Consider the following 18,726-nt stretch of genomic DNA (forward strand, 5'->3'; position numbering starts at 1 on the left):
CTGGAAATGCAAAGACTCTTTTTTTTTTTAATTTATTTTTATTTTTTATTAAATCATAGCTGTGTACATTGATATGATCATGGGGCATCATTCACTAGCGCAAAGACTCTTTCAGGTTAAAATTTCTCAGGGAAAGCAATATTGCAGAACAATTGAGAATCTAGGATTTGAATTCTGGTTTGGCCACACGCTGGCCTCCTAGGTGCTCAGTCTCCTCACCTGTAAAATGAGCTGAGGGTGCTGCCTCTCTGGGTTTGGGGAAGATTACATGAGAGGCTGCAGGCCCAGGAGGGGAGTTCCTGGCACATAATGAGATGCCATTATGATCATCGCAGGTGTGAACATGATGGGCAGCGAGGTTCCTGACTTGCTGAGGTTACAGACCAGAGAAGCACCCAGAGGACAAGATGAGGGCATGTGGTTAATTAGCATCTCCAAGTAGTGACCTGGACCTGACCTGTGAGAAACAGGACTGGGGCCACCTGAGAGGAGCTGCTCTGGCTGCTGAACACTGTGCACGCTGGGGGACACGGCCTCCAGGGGAAAAGCACTGATGCTGTTACCCCTCACCGAGGCAGTCAGTCTTTCTCTCCTGCATTTCTTTTACTTGTACTTTCCTGTGAAAGAGACCTGATCCACAAGGAAAAAAATGATGAACCCTTTATTTTCTATGATAAACGATGACTTTTGGAATTGGAGTGTGGTCTGAATTCTCCATGGCAAATTTTTTTTTCCTTCAGTGGTTTTTGAACTCAATGTTTGTGTTGCTTTGGGGCTGCTGTCTCTGCCTGATGACCCCAGTGAGATGTTAAGAAATTAGACGGGTGCCTTTGGAAGGCATTCAGAAATTACTCATTGGAAGAAAAATGCAATATTTGGGGGAAAGGGAGGGTTGAGCATGTGTAAAAATGAGTATTATGTACTTAGTGTTGCTAATTCAATACCAGTGAGGAGAGGGAGGGGGAAGGAGTTTGGGAGCTATCGCACTGGACAGTACTGTGAAAGAGGACAGGGATGCGACTGCACCTGTGCCAGGGCTGCAGCGGGTTTCAAGAATCCCCATTTCTGGGGTTTGAAAGAGGTCTTGGAGCCCTTCCTCTTCCTTTTGCCAGATTAATATTTTGGACCTTGGAGCTGGGGTTGCCTTTGGTTCTAAAAGAGTACAGCTCAGACCTCTTATAAAGGATGAGTTTTTTTGCTTGTTTGTTTGTTTGTTTGTTTTTTAAGCAATAGAGTGATAGTTTAATGAGGATAGATAGGAAATAGAGGATAGATAGGAAAGCTTAAAAAGCAAAATTAAGGAACAAAAGGAAAGTGCCAAGTATAGTGCCTGTTATGCCTACCATTAGGAAGGATCCTAGATGAGCCCCCAAAGATAATACTAGATTTTTCTTTCTCTCCATGCTGGGTTCTTGGTCTTGGGAACTGAAGAATGAATTCACAGACTACAGGCAAGCAGAAGCAATAGAACAATGGTTTATTGAGGATAGATAGGAAATAGGGATAGACAGGAAAACTTCCAATACAATGTGGAAGGGGTCCCAAACAGGTTACCCAAACGATGAGTTTTAAAAAGTGAAATCAGAGAGTGTTTTTGGTTTCCTTCCCACAACTAGCAGAGTGGGGTAGAAGACTCCAGCAGAATGCAAGATGAGTCCTAGACTGTCAAAGTCAAGGAGAAGGATGGTCTTTTGGGAGGATAAAGTTTTCCTTTTAGGTATGAGAAAACCAAGCCCCAGAGAAGGGCTTCGGCCTTGGGTAGGTGGAGGGCCTATCATCACCCAACAAGTTAGGGCTATAGAGGGACCTGAACTCAAGCCTTAGCTTCTAATCTAGGGCTCTTCCATAAACAATCGATAGTTCCTTGCAGTTCACAAGAGTCACACAGTGATTGATTATTATTACGTTATTTCTTCTGAACCAGTGTTTATTGGAAAATGAAGTTAATACCTTCTGATGTGTTCTTTTTTATAAAAAAGTGGTATAATTATATTATAGAGTACTTTTTATAAGGAGTGAAGTCCACCAAACTCATACTACTAAACTATTAGCATTTTGGCATATTTTTTTCCTTTTTTGTGTCAGCACGTAAGCGAGGGGGAAATAAAAAGACCCTTAAAGTAAATATACAAACAGACATAAGTGTGATAATGATCAGATGTGTCCTTAACTCGACCTTGGAGTCTATTAGAGATTGAGCCAGAGTCCCTGGTACCTATCTGTTGTTTTCATGAGTTGGGAAAATTTGTTTCCTTGGCCAAACCTCTGGATCATGTGACCAGGTTTTAGCCTCATTTCTTTTTTTTTTTTGTTGAGACAGGGTCCCACCCTATGCCCCTGAGCATAGTGCAGTGGGCGTGGTAGCTCACCACAACCTCAGACTCGGGCTGCGGGCACCCCGCTGCCTCAGCCTCCGGAAGCCGCTGGGATTACAGGCACTCGCCGTGGCGCCCGGCTGGGTTTTTCCATTTTTTCCACGAGTCGGGGTCTCACTGTCGCTCAGGCGAGTCTCGAACTCCTGAGCTCAAGCGATTCTCCCTCCTCAGCCTCCCACAGTGCTGGGATTACAGGCGTGAGCCACCGCGCCCAGCCTCATTTCTTGAACACATGTCCCCACCTGGAGAGTCAGGTGACACTGGATACAGAACATTGTCCAGCTGGGATCCTCTTGCTGGAAGCTGCTGCACGTTGTGTATCTGTATGGTACCGATACCCTGATGTTTTCAGAGAGAGCTTGCAGTCCCCCCAAGGCAGGTGGGGACACCAAACACCTGACTGACTACCTGGACTTTTCACTTTCCAGCAGTTCTCCAAACTGGACACAAAGGGGTTTCCAGATGTGAAAATCAAAATGATGATGTCCACACAGATTCCTGGGAGGAATAACTGATGATTTGGGACATGATCTTTGTGTGTCTCCTGTAAAGGACCAGAAGTTGCAAGGGGAGGCTCCAGGTCTCAGCCCCTGCATCCTCATCACTGCTCCAGGGGTCAGCAAGGCCCATGGCCTTCTTCCCTTTTTCTGTCCTTTGCACCATCCCTGCCATGACTGAGCTCAGCTCTCCAGATTGGGCCAGGGACTCTGAGTGCTGAGGTCAGCCCCACCCCAGCAGGGTGAGAAGGAGAACCATGTGGCAGTGTTGACGTGTGTGTGGTGCCTGCCTGGTATCTCAGCAGGCGCTGTTGCTCCAGGAGGCCGTTCCATTTTGGGGGAGAGCGTGTCAAAAATAGAGCTTCCTGGGGAAAGTGTGAAGCCAGTTCTATTACTGTAGAAGTTGTCACCTGGTTTGCACATACCTCACGGTGGTGGCGAGGCATGAACCCCACAACCTGGCTACATGGACTGTTTTCACCCCTGGGTTCCTATTTTTAGAACCCCACAAACCTGGTCCCTAGAGTGTTGTGCTGGGATCAGAGCAGGAAGGCCCCTGAATGCAAGAGTGGGAAGTCCCCTGCTCTGTGCCTAGGCCGTGGGAAGCCTTAGGACCTTTAACAGGGAGACTTTTGCAGAACATGTCCATGCAGAACTGTCATCGAGGGGAAAAGTATCTAAATAATTGGTGTGGGGACAAATTATATTTAGTAATGAATTATCCCAAGAATGCCTTGTCTGAGTGTTAATAGGCAATGATGATAAACAATATGTGCTGGAACACACACAAAATCAATGCTCTGAGCCTGTGGGCCAGCGCACCTGTCATCCTCATCCCACAGAGGGGGTTTCTCTTGTTGGACTCGCCACCTGCAGGAATGTGAATATCAGCTCTTTCTCACCAGCCAAGTGGACACGGTCACCCATCCACCCCTCTGCCATCCTGCACAAGTGGTTGGCTGTCATCTCTTCTCCCACCACCCCCTCTGCCTTGGTAGCTTGATACCTGGTTTGTTCTTTTACTGTTGTTCCAGGGGTCTCAGGAAGGATGGAAATGTGTCAGTGGACAAGTATCTGTTTGAGTTCTTGTTTTCACTTTTCTGGGGCATTTGCCTGGAAGTAGAATTGCTTGATGGTGTAGTAATTCCACATAAGATTATTTGAGGACCTCCCAGAATGCTCTGGAGGCAGTGGTTCCCCCATTGCCTGCAGGATAAACATCCAATGCTTGCCTCTTGCATTCAAGACTTTTCTCATTCTGTTCCCAGCATAAGGATCTGCTCCATCTGGCCCGATTTGCCACCCTGTGCTGCCTCCTGCTTGGGCTAGGTCATTCCTCATCCCTGGGACATTCTCCCTCCCTCTATCTGGGACCTAGTGCAATTCCTGCCTTCACTGCCTCATTTGAGAAATCGTCATTCTTGTGGGTCTGGCTGGTGATCTTCAGCTGTACCAATGTGGTGTGGTGATTTCTGCCCTGAGTGCACTGTTTCCCTTCTCTGTTGTTGAGCCCCTGGTAGGTTTTGGGTACCTAGGAGGCATGGATGGGCCATTCACTTTGGCCATGCCCCTGCCTGGCTTGTCACTGATGCTTGTACTTGTTTGATGCTTGTGACTGCACAGTGTCCGAGCCACTGCTCTGGGATCAGCCTCCCCTGTGGTGGCATCTTCTGCACAGAAGGGATCTGGTGGCCTCTGGTGTTAGCGCCGCCGAGCCTTCGGGGCTGGCTGGTTGCCTTGGGTTCCTGGGATGGTGACTGGCTGCCTCCCCTCTTGGGCCCCTGCCCATTTGTAAGTGTGCCCTTGAGCATTGCCATCCCTGAGCCAGGCCCTCAGGTCATTTGATCCCCCGAGGTGGCTTAGAGCCTGGCTGAATATCCCTCCTGTGGACCAGGGAAGGAGAAGCAGGCCCTGCTTACTGAGCTTTGTGCATGGATTCAGAAGAGACCAAGCCTCTTATGTCTAAGTGTTGTCTTTTTGCACAGAATACAGTCTGAGTGACTGTCACCTGAGCAGAAACCCGGGAGTCACCTCTTGAGCCCATCTCATTTCTCAATGACACCAGCAGTCCTCTGTCCATTCCTTTGCCCAGCCTTGGTCCATCAGGACCTGGGCCTTCTGCATCCTCGGGTGTGTTTTGGGGCCTTTCAGAGGTGACAAGAGGCCTGGTTTGCTTCTGATATTTTGGCTTTCTTCTGTGGCTCCCGGTTCATTGAAAACTTAAAATGCCACAAGAAGGCTATAAATATTATGGTCTTTTAAACTCATAACCTTTGTTACGATGATGCTTTTTCAACAAAAACAACATAGCAATATGGTTATTCTAGTTACAGGATTTATAGGAAATATGAATTCATAGTGGGCTTTAGGATGGGTGGAACTATGATGTGGCAGGAGTGTCCCTTAGCCTTGTGACCGAGCATGGTCACACTCGGAGATGATATAAAATAGTTGGCCCCTACTCCTCATCCCCCACAGTTCTGGAAGATCCTTTCCCACCCGGGGACATGAGGACACAGTGGTAGGCCTGGGGAGGGCGCAAACACACTCCTGAGGCCTTGAATTGGTCTCAGGGTGCCTTGGCCCTGGCTCCTGGGCCAGTGCTGCTGGTGCCTCTGGCAAAAATGCAGTTACCCCCCAGAGTGGGCATGGGGGTGGAGCCAGCCCAGGTGCCAGCCCTCTGGGAACATGGACTGCTCAGTTGGGGTCTGACTGCACTGATGGTTTCCATGAGCTCCAGATTAACCAGTGGTCACCCTGAAGGTGGGACTTTTGAGTCCCACCCACGGTGTGTGGCTTATTTAGGGTCCCACAGGTTGTAGCAAAGCTGAGTTGTGAACATGGTCCCTCAATGCTGGGTCAGGGATTCTTCTGGCAAGAGAATGTTTCAAGACTCACCTTGGGTCCCCAGGGCTTAGCACAGAGCCTGGCGTGTCACAGAGAAATCAGTGAATACCTACTAAACAAGCAATAGCAGCCCACACTTCTTAAGGGGCAGGAACTATGGGAACTATACATAGATGTGATTTCATCAAACTCTCTGGCCAGTACCAGAGCTCTGGGCAGTAGGTATTTTGATCTCCTGTGGGTAGATGAGGAAGCTGGAATCCAGGTAGGAGAGGAAACCTGCCCCACATCAAATAGCCAGTAAGTGGAACTGAGACTTAGACCTGGATGGTTTATGTCAGAGCCACTGTCTAGACCAGTGGAAACAAATCTGAACCTCCTAGGAAGTCAAAAGAATTCTAGTAGCCAGGCGGCACCTGGGGCTCAGTCGGTGGAGCGCCGGCCCCATATACCGAGGGTGACGGGTTCAAACCCTGCCCCGGCCAAACTGCAACCAAAAAAAAAAAAAATAGCCGGGCGTTGTGGCGGGCACCTGTAGTCCCAGCTACTTGGGAGGCTGAGGCAAGAGAATCGCTTAAGCCCAGGAGTTGGAGGTTGCTGTGAGCTGTGTGAGGCCACGACACTCTACCGAGGGCCATAAAGTGAGACTCTGTCTCTACCAAAAAAAAAAAAAAAAGAATTCTAGTAGCCTCATTTAAACAAAAGCAAAAGAGGAACAGCTGAAATTATTTGAGTAACATATTTTATTAATCTAATATATGCAAATGATTATCATTTTGACACATCATTGTTATAAAAATTATTAATGAGAAATTTTGCATTCTTTCTCCCATACTAAGTGTTCGAAATCTAGTATGTAAATAACTCATTCCACCTCGGGACTTGCACTGGCCGTGTTTCAAGTGCTCCATGGCTCCTTGTGTCCAGTGGTTTCGGCATTGGACGGGCTACTCTCTAATTGGTGGATGGATATTGGGAGGTGTCAGCTGTCGGGAGCTGAGGGAGGCATGAGGAAGTGGTGACAGGATGGACAGAGAGAGATGAGGGTCAGGCCTGTGTGTGTGTTGGGCTCCTGCTAGTGCTGTGGGTCTCTCCCCACGTGGATGCTGGACAGAAGGGTCACCTCAGCAAAGGGGTGTCTCACTCAAGGCCGCCCCTAGAAATCGAGGAGGGGCCTGGGCAGGGCTGGGCAGAGCATAGGCACCCTGAGCTTCCAGCCACTGAGCTGTCTGGAGGGCCTGCCAGTCTGCATGGAGATCTGGCACTGAGCTCTGTTGCTTTTGGCCAAGGCCTGTTGCAAAACTCCCGGAGCACAGAACAGGTACGATGTGTTCTTCGGAAAAGGTTATGAGGTTTCAGACATAACAGAGGTTCTGAGTATACAAAGAGGGGACATCTCAGGGGCTATGTCTGGAGTAATGTCATCAGACCTACACAGTGTGGGGTCACGTTGACTTAAGTCCCCGAGGGCACCTTGGGCTCCAAGGCAGCTGGAGCTGGAGGTGAATGGGGCGACTTTGGTGGTGGGGGAGGGGGAGGAGCTAGTGTTTTCTCAAGTGGGGCTTGAATGAAGGAGGTTAAAAGATCCACCCTTGTGGATCTTAAAGATGTGTTTAAGTCACTTAACACACATCTTGGCTTGGTCCTAAGGTTGATGGGAGGGTGGATTGTAAGAAGAACCAGTATGGATTCCTGGGGTGGGGGCAGATACTGGAAGAATCTGTGGCTGGTCGTGGCCCAGATGAGGTTTCTGAAAAGGCGAGTCAGGGTTTGGAACGGTTAAGTCTGGCCAGGGGAAGTGTTCCATTATGGCTTGATTTATGCTGCTGGAAACATTTTATACTGAAGATTGTCCACTGGCCAACTAAGCCTTGGATCCTAAGATTCAGCAGGGAAGACAGATGCTGGGCAAATAGTTGGTTCCATGTGGCTTGTGGGGACCATGGGTGCAGATCTCAGAATCCCACACTGTGTTGTGGAAATAGGGGTGGTGGCAAGGTAGGAGGAGTGGTGCCAGGCAAGATTTTTAATACTAAAACAAACCCCATTTGACAACGGCCATGTCCATTGAGGCCGGAGTTGGGAAGCTGAAGGCTGGGCTGGGGCTGAACAGGGAGGCCTGCAGGCCACGCAAGATGCCCTGGGGCCAAGGTCAGGTCGTCACTTCATGAATTCCTGCAAAAAGTCCTTGGCAAGCCTGAGTCTCATCTTTGCTTTCTGCAAAATGGGGCTACTAACCCCTTCTTTCCTCGCAAACCCAAACTAGATGCTGCATGTGGAATTACTTTTAGAACACAGTACCCTGAAAATCCTGGGGGTTATTATTTTCATTAACCTCACTGTAAATATTTTAATTTGATTTTGTATTCATTCTATAGCCTTTAGGTATAGTGTTGTTTTATCAGGGCTTTAAAAAACTTCTCATTATGAGAAATTTTGCTTAAAATAGGATAGTATAATGAACCCCCTGTACCCTGCTGTCAGCTTGAGTGACTCTTAATATTTCACAGGGCAATTTTAGCTCACTTTATAACAATCCCTCTCATTAACTGAGTTCCCAAAGTGCTTTAAGTCCTTTGAAGTAAAATCTTTACTGGACAAGTTACCACAACATCTGCCCCCTTATTGGGGAAAAAGAAGGTTTTTGTGTATTAGGTTTTTTTGACTAGCATTCTTGCTGTAGGCTGTGATTGAATTTTTCAGTAACATCTAATTGTTGGTTGCACAGGGCAGAGTCACACTCCAGGGCCTAGAGGACCCTGTGGCTCCCCTGCCTTTCCTTAACCCGTGAGGGCAGGTTCAATTCTCTGAGGAGCTTGGAGGCCTCTGTTGACTCTGCCTTTCAATTTGCTATAATTTGAAGGGAAAAGGCTGTTCTGGTGCTTAAAGGATTATTTACACGAGCAACCTGGGAGCGGCTGGCAGGAATGATGAGGGAGCTGGGAGTCTGTCGTCTCCTGACAGCCTGCCTCTGTCGTGTCAGCCCGCCACCCAGGCGCCCCTTGGAAGCGGTCACTTTGGGAACGGTCACCCTTGCATTCCCTTGGCTGGCTTTGGGTGGGAGAGTGGGAAGGTGGGGGCACAAGGGTGGAGGCCGATTGGTCTTGCTCTCGTCTGTTTGGACTCCAGTGTGTGTGTAACCAGACTTGAGTGGCAAGATGGTGTTGATAACATTTGGTGGTGATGAAGAGGTGGCATTGATGACATTTGCCCATACTAACCCTAGGTGGCTGTAAGGAGCAGGTGTAAGGCTCAGGAGATGTCCTGTCTGTCTTGTTCCCCAGCCTATCCCCTGTGCCTAGAATAGTGTCTGGCATATAGTAAGTGCTCAGTAAATTTACATTGACGAATAGAGGGAGGGGAGGAAGGAATATGGAGAGAAGGAAAACAGGAGGAAAGGGAAAGCTAATTTATCCATCCATTATTAGTAATTCATCACACATCTTTATGGGAAATCATTTCTCATCATGGAAAGTTTTTTAAAATCCTGATAAAACAACACTATAGCTAAAGTCTGTAGAATGAATACAAAATCAAATTAAAATATTTTTAGTGGGATTAATGAAAAGGATGAAGAAATGTCATTAGAAGGCCCCCCAAGAACAAAATGCCAATTTCCTCTAGACTTAGAATGCCTTTCTCCCCTTTTTCTTTTTTTTTTTTTTGTAGAGACAAAGTCTCACTTTATGGCCCTCGGTAGAGTGCCGTGGCCTCACACAGCTCACAGCAACCTCCAGCTCCTGGGCTTAAGCGATTCTCTTGCCTCAGCCTCCCGAGTAGCTGGGACTACAGGCGCCCGCCACAACGCCCAGCTATTTTTTGGTTGCAGTTTGGCCGGGGCCGGGTTTGAACCCGCCACCCTCGGTATATGGGGCCAGCGCCTTACCGACTGAGCCACAGGCGCCGCCCTCTCCCCTTTTTCTTTTTGTAGGAATTTTATTTCCTACAAAAAGAAAATGGCTGAAGCTTAGCTCAACTGTCATCTTTTTTTTTTTTTTTTAACAGACTCAATTCACTTTATTATTATTGTATAAAAACCCTATGTTGTAACCACAGCTGGAGCCTGGGTCCTCTGCACAGAGACTCTGGTGTGGGTCTTGACAAGATGGTCAGTGAATTCTTGGTAAGGAGACTTGGTGAACACTGTCTCTTTCCAGAGATCAGGAGTGAGATAGCTATAGGTCTTGGAAATGGCATCAAAAGTGGCCTTGGCAAAGTTGCCCAGGGTGACAGTGCAGCCCCTGGCTGAGGTGTAGCAGTCATCGATCCAGCCATCATTAGCAGCTTCTTAGACACAGGCGCTGAGACAATGCCAGTTCCTGTAGGAGCAGGGATGAGACACACCAGCACAGAGCCACAGCGGCCTGTCACCTTGCAAGGAACAGTGTGAGGCTTGCCAATCTTATTCCCCCAGTAGCCTCTCTGCACTGGGACAATAGAGAGCTTGGCCAGGATGATGGCACCTTGGATGGCAGTGGCTACTTCCTTGGAACACTTACCACCCAGACCAATGTGGCCACTGTAGTCCCCAAAGGCAACAAACGCCTTGAACCTGGTCCGCTGACCAGTGCAGGTCTGTTTTTGCACTGGCATAATCTTCAAAACTTCATCCTTGAGAGATGCCCCCAAGAAAAAAATCAATGATCTCAGATTCTTTAATGGGCAGAGAGAAAAGATAGATCTCCTCCAGGGATTTGATCTTTATGTCCTTGACCAGGTGGCCCAGCTTTGTCCTCGGCCTTGCCTCCGCCAGCTCCGCGGCCTTGGCCCCTGCACCGACCCCGGCCCCGGATGCCGCTGCCGAAGCCTCCACGGAAACCACCATGGCCTCCCATTCCAGGGCCCCCCGGGCCTCCAGGCCCTCCTGCTGCACCGGCGTCATCCTCCATTTAGTGTTTTTGTCGGAAAAGAAGCTCAACTGTCATTTTTTTGTGTGTGTGTGGTTTTTGGCTGGGGCTGGGTTTGAACCCACCACCTCCGGCATATGGGACCGGCGCCCTACTCCTTGAGCCATAGGCGCCGCCCTCAACTGTCATCTTTTAAAGTGTTTGGACTTTCTCTGCAAAATCCCTTGCCCCACCCTGGCTCCTATCTCTGTTCACACCCCTGCAAAGCACAGATTGGGGGGGATGGTCACCACAACAATAGCTCATCCATCGCCAGTGCTGAGTAGCCCCTCAGTGCACTGCAAGGCTAGCTCAGTCATCTCCCCATCGTCATAGAGGACACGGAGGCTCAGAGAGGTGAAGTCAGTTATGCTGGTGGACACAGCTGGGAAACAGCGGGGCTTAGATCCAAAGTGGACCTTGCTGATACCATTGCGCCTGCTGCTCCCTGCTCCTCCCTGCTGCTCCCTGCTCCTCTGTGCTCCTCCCTGCTCTTCTATGCTGCTCTCAGCTCTTCCCTACTGCTCCCTGCTCCTCGCTGCTATTCCCTGCTGCTCTTGCCAATCGTGGGCACATCCCACATCTTTGCTTTGATTTCCCCTCTCAGGGCTATGAGGTTCTCACAGGTAGGAATAGGCTCGTACCTGTGTCCCTTGCTCTTGGGGCCAGCATCCACAGCCTGCCCCTGCTTAGACAAGTATCCTTTGGAGTGGACTGGCCAGGGGTGGGATGGGGGGCTTGCTGCCTGCCACCCTGGGTGGTTTCCCAGGACAATGGCCAGCTGCTCTGCCTCCTGCCTGTCCCTTTTCTCCATCACTGGATGTTCATGCTCCGCTGGCTTCTGGTCATCTGGGGCGGAACAGAGTGTCCAAGTTACTAATCTCCCGCCTTGGGTGTGCCCTTGAACTTTTCTTTAAACAAGGCCTTCCAGCCCCCAGCAGCACTCCAGGTCACGTTCCCAGAGAGCCTGCTGAGGAGGGCTGAAGCTGTTTATTTTATGAGATTTCAAAAAGCATGCCTCCCCTCCCAGCATCCCCCCCAGCCCCCCTCTCTGACCTTAAACAAAACTTTTTTTCTCCCAACACTTGTATTTTTAACTTCATGAGAAAATATGGTAAGGGAGCAGATTTTATTTTCAGAAACTCATTTTTCAAAATCTTTTTATTTAAAAAAAGAAAGGCTTTGGGGGTTCGGAAGAATAAGGGTGTCTTTTTGGTTTGGGTGCCGTGAGGGCTACCTGGAGCTATTTTTTTGCCCAGAGCCCTGGTAGGTGGCCCCTGCTCAGAGCTTTTCAGAGCTTTCTGCATGGTGAGCCTGCGGCTGTTTTTGGTTACTGTTGTGATCAAGGATTTCAGGGCACCTTTTTCTCTCCTTCTGAAGACTTCGGACTCGACCAGCTGAGGTCTGTAAGTGAGATTTCCCTCCCATGGCAGAAGTGCTTATCAGGAGCCTGCATTCTGAGCAGGGTGGAGGCAGCACCTGGCCTGCTCAAGGCTTCCTCCTGCTGCCCCAGAGGATGGCCACAGTTTGTTCTTCAGTCCCTATTAGGGTCTGGAAGGTCAAATACCTACCTTGCAGGATTTTTTAAAACTTAAATTTTTTTAACCCTACTTGTAAGCTAATAGAATTTAAAACTTATAGTTGGAGGTGCCATGGCTCAGGGAGTAGGGTGCCGGCCCCATATACCAAGGGTGGCAAGTTCGAACCTCGCCCCGGCCAAACTGCAACAAAAAAATAGCCAGGTGTTGTGGGGGGCGCCTGTAGTCCCAGCTACTCAGGAGGCTGAGGCAAGAGAATCACCTACGCCCAAGAGCTGGAGGTTGCTGTGAGCTGTGACACCACAGCACTCAACTGAGGGCAACAAAGTGAGACTCTGTCTCTAAAAACAACAACAAAAAACCTATAGTTGAACAGTACTTATTGATTGAGAGTACACGAGAAAAATAGGAAAGCTGGTCACTGCTTGCAAGGAACACTTGTGTACAAGAGAGGCTGGAAAATGAGAGGTCCTGGTTGCTGAGCCTGGGAGAATGCCTCCTTCCCTTCTTTCACCGCCAGGGCTGGTATTCAGGCTCAGCCTCCTTTCCTCTCTCTGCTGGACTTTCCATAATAACCCTTGAAATGCCCTCCTTCCTGGTCTCACTGACACTGTGATGATTCTAAAGAGCCATGTCTGACCATGCCTGCCTTCTACAAACTGGCTCCGGCTTCTGCCTCCAGAATCTTCCCTTCTAGGCACCCCATAATGTGGCCATTCCCAAGGGCCTGCAGCTCCCCGAAGCCTGTCCGCCTGGAATGTCCTCCTGCCCTCTTGTGCTTGGCAGCAGCTGCTTTTCCAAGTCACTCTGAGACATCCCTTCTCTAGGGAGCCTTCCCGAAGCCTCAGGCCTGGCTCCTGTGCCTGTGCATCTATAGCCTTCTGCTCATGCAGGTCCTGTGGCGCCTCTATGTGGAGACACAGTCATCTCTTCCTTGTCTGCCTTGTCCTTTGGACCCGGCTCATCTGAGTAGGGGATGCCTCCTTCCGCTATTCCTGGCAGGAATATTCCTGCCTCCTTCCACTATTCCGGTGCCCATCCAGTCAGATGGGAGCTGCTTATTCAGTGATGAGGCCAGGGAGGAGGGACAGAAATGTTGTTCTGTTGTGGGGGGTGCTCTGCCAAGGTGCAGGGCTTCACTTGGCCCTAGAGAGGTGAGCAGATGTCAGCTGGGCAGGTGGATTTCAGATGGGGAATATCCCAGAAGCTCTGAGCTGCCTGCAGGCAGGTGGTGCCATGTAGATAGTGTAGTTTCCCTATGTTCTTCATGTTTCTTGTGGTTTGATCTCTCCCTTGTTTTTCCTTCCTTCCTTCCTTCCTTCCTTCCTTCCTTCCTTCCTCCTTCCTTCCTTCCTTCCTTTCTTCCTTTCTTTTTTTTTAGACAGAGTCTCACTCTGTCACCCTGGGTAGAGGGCAGTGGTGTCATAGCTCATAGCAACTCTTAGGTTCAAGGGAACCTCTTGCCTCAGCCTCCCGAGTAGCTGGGACTATAGGAGCCCACCACACACTTGGATAGTTTTTCCGATTTTTATTTTATTTCATTTTATTTTTTGAAACAGAGTCTTACTATGTCAGCCTTAGTAGAGTGCTGTGACGTCACAGCTCATAGCAACCTCTTGGGCTTAAGCGATTCTCTTGCCTCAGCCTCCCGAGTAGCTGGGACTACAGGTACCTGCCACAATGCCCAGCTATGTTTTTCTGTTTTTAGTAGAGACGGGGTCTTACTCTTGCTCAGGCTGGTCTCCAACTCCTGAGCTCAAGCAATCCACCAGCCTAGGCCTCTCAGAGTGCTAGGATTACAGTCATGAGCCACTGAGGCCAGCCATCTCTCCCACTTTCTGAATGCTGGTGTGGTAGGTCAAGGAGGGTTCCTTTAGATTTCTAAAGTATCGCCAATTCATGCAGTCTGTGCCCCCTTTTAGCCACACCCAGCGGTGGGTTTTCACTTGGTACCCTCAGAAAAGCAGGTGTCTGGGTGTGAATTCCTTTTGACATTGGCAAGACACTTTGTTCAGTCTGGTGCTCAGGTGGGATCACAGCTCCCTGGAGGTGGGGTACAGAGCTTCTTCTCTGAGCCAGGAAGGAGCTGCCTCCTCCTCCTCCTCTGCCCTACCTTACACTCACCTGGTGCCTTTGCTCCAAGGGAAGCCCCTTGGCTTATCTGCTCATTGTTTAGGGGCTGCTGCCTTGGGCAGGTAGCTATTGTGGGAGTCTTCCAGAAAATTAAAAAAAATACAACATCCCAAACCTAGTTTTTACCCTCAGACCAGAAGTACATTTTGAAGTTGAACACAGACTTAAGGTTCCCATTGGGCAGGTGGGACAAGGTGAAGGGAAAGGCTTTCCAATTCCAGTTGTCCCTGGGATGTCTGTGGGGATTGGTTCTAGGACCTCCTGAGGATACCAAAATCCATGGATGCTCAAGTCCCTGACAGAAAATGGTGCAGTGTTTGCATGGCACTTGGCATCCTATAGTTTATCATCTCTAGATTACTTATAACATATTCAACAATGTAAATGCTATAAATAGTTGTTATACTGAATCATTTAGAGAGCAATGAGAAGAAAAGCAGTCTGTACATAGTACAGGAACAATTATTTTTCACATATTTTTGATCTGTGGTTGATTGAATCCATGAATGAAGAACCGGATGTGAAGGGCCAACAGTATGTTGACTTCAGTGTTTACAAAGCACCCTGTAATCATTTCATGCTGGGAAAGCTTGAGCACTGGCTGTGGGCCGTGTACTGCACTAAGCATTTGGGAGCATCATCTCATGTAATCCTCATGAGCAGGAATGATCCCATTTTATAGACAAAGAAACTGAGGCCTGAAGAAATTATATGCATTGTCGTTTAAGTTACGCAGCTAGGAAGTGACCGAGTGTGGGATTGGCTTACTGTGTTCTTGGAACCTTACTACAGCCTTGTGAAACAGGTGGGGATGATTTTACTTCCCATTTAACAGGAGAGAGACTTGAGGCCCAGAGAGTCAAGCTGAGGTGTGTGCAGCCTGCACCCTGGTTCGTGACTGCTGATCCGTGTGCTTTCCTCTGGCCATGTGGCCTGCTTTATTAGCTGGCTGCTGAGCTTTCCCCCGATAGTTGTAGAACCTTGAGTGCAGGGTTTGAAGTCAGCTGAGGAGCGGCAATGGAGACACAGCAAGTGCTCTTTCTGGGTAGTAAGTGATCGCTGCTCCTTGTCCATCTCTTGCCCACCCCTCATCTTCCCAGTGCACTGCACACAGGGTTGTCACTTTGGTGTGACCCTTGACCATGGGCGTTGTGGGCTTAAGGTGTCAAGGCAACTCTCCTTTTTGCTGCTGAGAGCCATCAGCATGCTTTTCTGTGCCTCCCTCCCTTCCAGATAGACCTTGTGTCCACCTCCTCACTGCCTGGAAGCTTTTCTGGTGGTGTGGGTAAGAGTACAGTACAGGGTAAGAGCTTTCTGGTGGTGTGGAAGCCCCTGCCCGAGTCCGCAGTTAGTGCCAGAAGAGGTGGGGCAGGTGCTCCCCCATTAGGTTTCTGTGGGTGGTACCCAAGCGGGGAGCAGGAACAATACTCTATTGTTATGTTAAACCTGAAATAGACACCCTCAGAGGGAGGGGTGAGCATGAATCCATTATGGTCTAATAATGACAGGAGCACTCTGTGTCTTTTCAGACACTTGACAATCACCTGCTAATCCCATGGGGTCTGAGAAGTGAGCATTTTCACCACCCCCCACCTTCACTTTGTAGAGCTGGAGAAACATTAAGACCCAGGGGCTGTACAGGGGCCCAGACTCAGCTTCTCCACTTGTTTTCGTGGCTTGAGGAGATGATTGTGTGATCACTCCTGGCCCCTCCTAGGCAGAAGAAAGGGCATCTGGGTCTGGGTGAGAGAAACTGGCAAGTTCAAATCTCAGTTCTGCTACTTGGACACATTTCTTTCTTATTTTCAGTTTCTCTGTAAAACGGGACAATACCTGCTTTTAAAGGTTGGTCTATAAGATCTGGTTCAACCCAGTAGATGCTCTGGATGTGAGAACCACATTGTGGTTGGTTCTTAATGTGTCCTTCTCCCCACCACTCCCCAGCTCATGCCAGGACCTAGGAGTTGGGGTAAGGACTGGGTGTAGGGAAATGTTTCTATCTCAGATCAGAAGGGGCTTTCCCAGGTCCAGCCACCTGCCAGGCCTGCCGTTGGGCTTTCCTTCCAAACGTTCTTATTCTCAGGAAAGGGCCAGGACTCACACCCAGAGCACAAAGTGAGTGGAAAGGAGGCATGGACTAGTTGTCAGGGGACCTGGTTGGAGACTTTCTGTGTAGCCAGGGCCATTGCTCTAATTCATAGGGCTGAGGTGGAGAGGTAAAAAGGTCATATAATTTCTAGAATTTTTGAGTTTCTAGGCCAGGGGTCAGCAAACTGTGGCCCTTAGGCCAAACCTGATCTGCCTTTTGTTTTTATAAATAAAGTTTTATTGTAACCAGTTATGCCTGTGTACATATTGTCTAAGGCCACCTTTACTCTACAGTGGTAGAGTGGAGTAGCCGTTACAGACCATATGGCCTGCAAAGACAAAGACCCTGTACAGAAAAATTTTCCAGTCCCACATTTAGGCCATGAGCATTGTAAGCACAGAGGACATATCCTGTCTGTGGGGCTCCAGACAACACTGGGCTGGGCATGGTGGGCACTCAATAGAGATTAGCTTAATAAATAAGTAGAAAATCTATCCGGCTGATTTGGGCTTTAGGAACCAAGGCTTGACTACAAATACAGTAGAACCTCTGTAAGTTGAGCACTCAAGGTACTGTAACAAACTAGTCAACACACAGCCCAGAGGCGGTCAACATAAGGAACTAGGCCTTCTGTACTGATATGTACAGGTGGTGCATATCTGGTCTATAAAAATTAGGTCAACTTACAGAGGTGGTCAAGATAGGGAGGTGGTCAACTATGGAGGGTCTATTGTGGTTTGCAAATGCTTATTATCCCACATAAAGAGAAGTCTGGAGCTAGGTGGCAGCTTAGCAGTGCTATCAAGGACCCAGGCCCTTCCCTTCTTTCTCCATCAGTACCCTAAAGGTATTGGCTTGGTCCTCAGGCTTGTTTGTTTACTCACATCACAAAATAGCTGCCATAGTTCCAGGCATCACATCCTGTCCTATTTAGATGTCTAGCAGGAGAGGGAGCTTTTTCTCTTCTCATGCCTCTATTGATTAGGAAGGGAGCCTTTCCTAAATCTCCCCAGAAGATTCCCCCATGGTCCTATTGGCCAGAACCAGAAAGTATTTGGCTTTTTCTAACGCCATAGTTAGAGGTAGACTCTGTCTGCAAGGAATAAAGGCAGAGGAACTACTGGATATTGAATGGGCACATTTCAGTGTCTGCTGTAAAGCTTGGCTGCAGATGTCTAGGTGTGGTTGAAGGGAGGGTGGCAGGGTGGCAGAAGAGCTTTCACTGAGAAGGTGCTGGGATGACTGAGCAAAGTCCAGGTGGCCGTAGAGACCTCATGGTAGATCATTCTACCATGATGGACTCTGAGGAATACCTTTTATGGGCATATTTGGCATATTATGGGTTTTTTTCCATTCCTAAAATCTATTTGCATCCCTCATCCTATAGGCTCCTCAGAACAACTCTCAAGTGAAGTTTAGGTAGGTAGGTGGGTGGGTGGGTGGATGGATGGATGTAATTTTTATTTTATAGACAAGGCAACTAAAGCTCCAAGAAGTGAAGTGACTTTTCCGCAAACAGCAAATTCTGTAGACTGGAGCCTGAGGCTGTCTGAGTCCAAGTGCAGGGCCTACCCCAGTGCCCCTATGCAAAAGCACACACTGATTCTCTGTGGATAGCTACCTGGTCCGTGAGAGGACCAAGTTTCTGGCCTGACATCTGGTGGTCACAGCCCAAACCAGCAGCCTCCCTAGCAGCAAGACACACACAGGGTCATCCAGGATCCGAGGTTGGGTATGGCCAGGCAGGAGCGGAACCTCAGAGAGATGGTGGCATCATCAGGGCTCACTCGTTTAACACGCTGTGCGGAGACTGGTGGAGGAGTGGGGAGTTCTGTGGACCCAGCCTCTGCAATGGGAGTGGATTGGAAATAGCAGCTGCCACAGGGAGCCCCTCCCTCCACCCCCCATTCTTCTTTGGTATAATTTCAAAGTCATGGCAAAATGAAATGTGACGATACTGTGGTAGTGTTGGCCCAGAACAAGACCTGGTATTTCCAAGTGTTCAATGACTGTTAGTGCAGTTGTTCCCACTGTCACTGTCATTGTCATTGTCAATGTCATTGGTACTTTCAGCATACAGAAGGAGCCCTGAAAGCCTGCAGCCTGTGGGGAGTCTGGCTCACTCTGCAGAGGTCATGTTATCTTCCATCCTCTGCCGGTCTGCTCTGACATAGGACTTTGTATGGTTTGAATGACTCCTCCAAATCTCAGTTAAAATTTAATTTCCACTGTGATGATATATGTATGAAGAGATGGGATGGTTAAGAGGTGACTGGGCCACCAATGGATTAACCTTGTCATCTTGGGAGTGGGCTTGTTAGGCTGAGGGCGGGTTGCCGTGAAGGTGAGTTTGGCCTCCTC

At 48.9% G+C, this 18,726-nt stretch overlaps 1 protein-coding gene and 1 pseudogene across 5 annotated transcripts in view; one reads left to right on the forward strand and one right to left on the reverse strand.

Moving 5' to 3' along the window:
• Positions 1-18,726, forward strand: part of GRK5 (G protein-coupled receptor kinase 5) — a 231,835-nt gene that overhangs the window by 64,902 nt on the left and 148,207 nt on the right. Inside the window, exon 1 of one of the 4 annotated variants that reach the window (XM_053583861.1) lies at positions 6,717-7,040. The exons of the other annotated variants lie outside the window; for them this stretch is intronic. The gene's annotated coding sequence lies outside the window, so the exon portion shown is untranslated. Of the gene's footprint in view, positions 1-6,716; positions 7,041-18,726 lie in introns of those variants that run through there. 4 annotated transcript variants of the gene reach the window in all.
• LOC128581279 (40S ribosomal protein S2-like) lies at positions 9,704-10,637 on the reverse strand (annotated as a pseudogene). The gene has a single exon (XR_008378788.1). The product of XR_008378788.1 is annotated as a 40S ribosomal protein S2-like (transcript).

The sequence above is a fragment of the Nycticebus coucang genome, chromosome 3, assembly GCF_027406575.1.
Source record: "Nycticebus coucang isolate mNycCou1 chromosome 3, mNycCou1.pri, whole genome shotgun sequence".
Classification (NCBI taxonomy): Eukaryota; Metazoa; Chordata; class Mammalia; order Primates; family Lorisidae; genus Nycticebus; species Nycticebus coucang.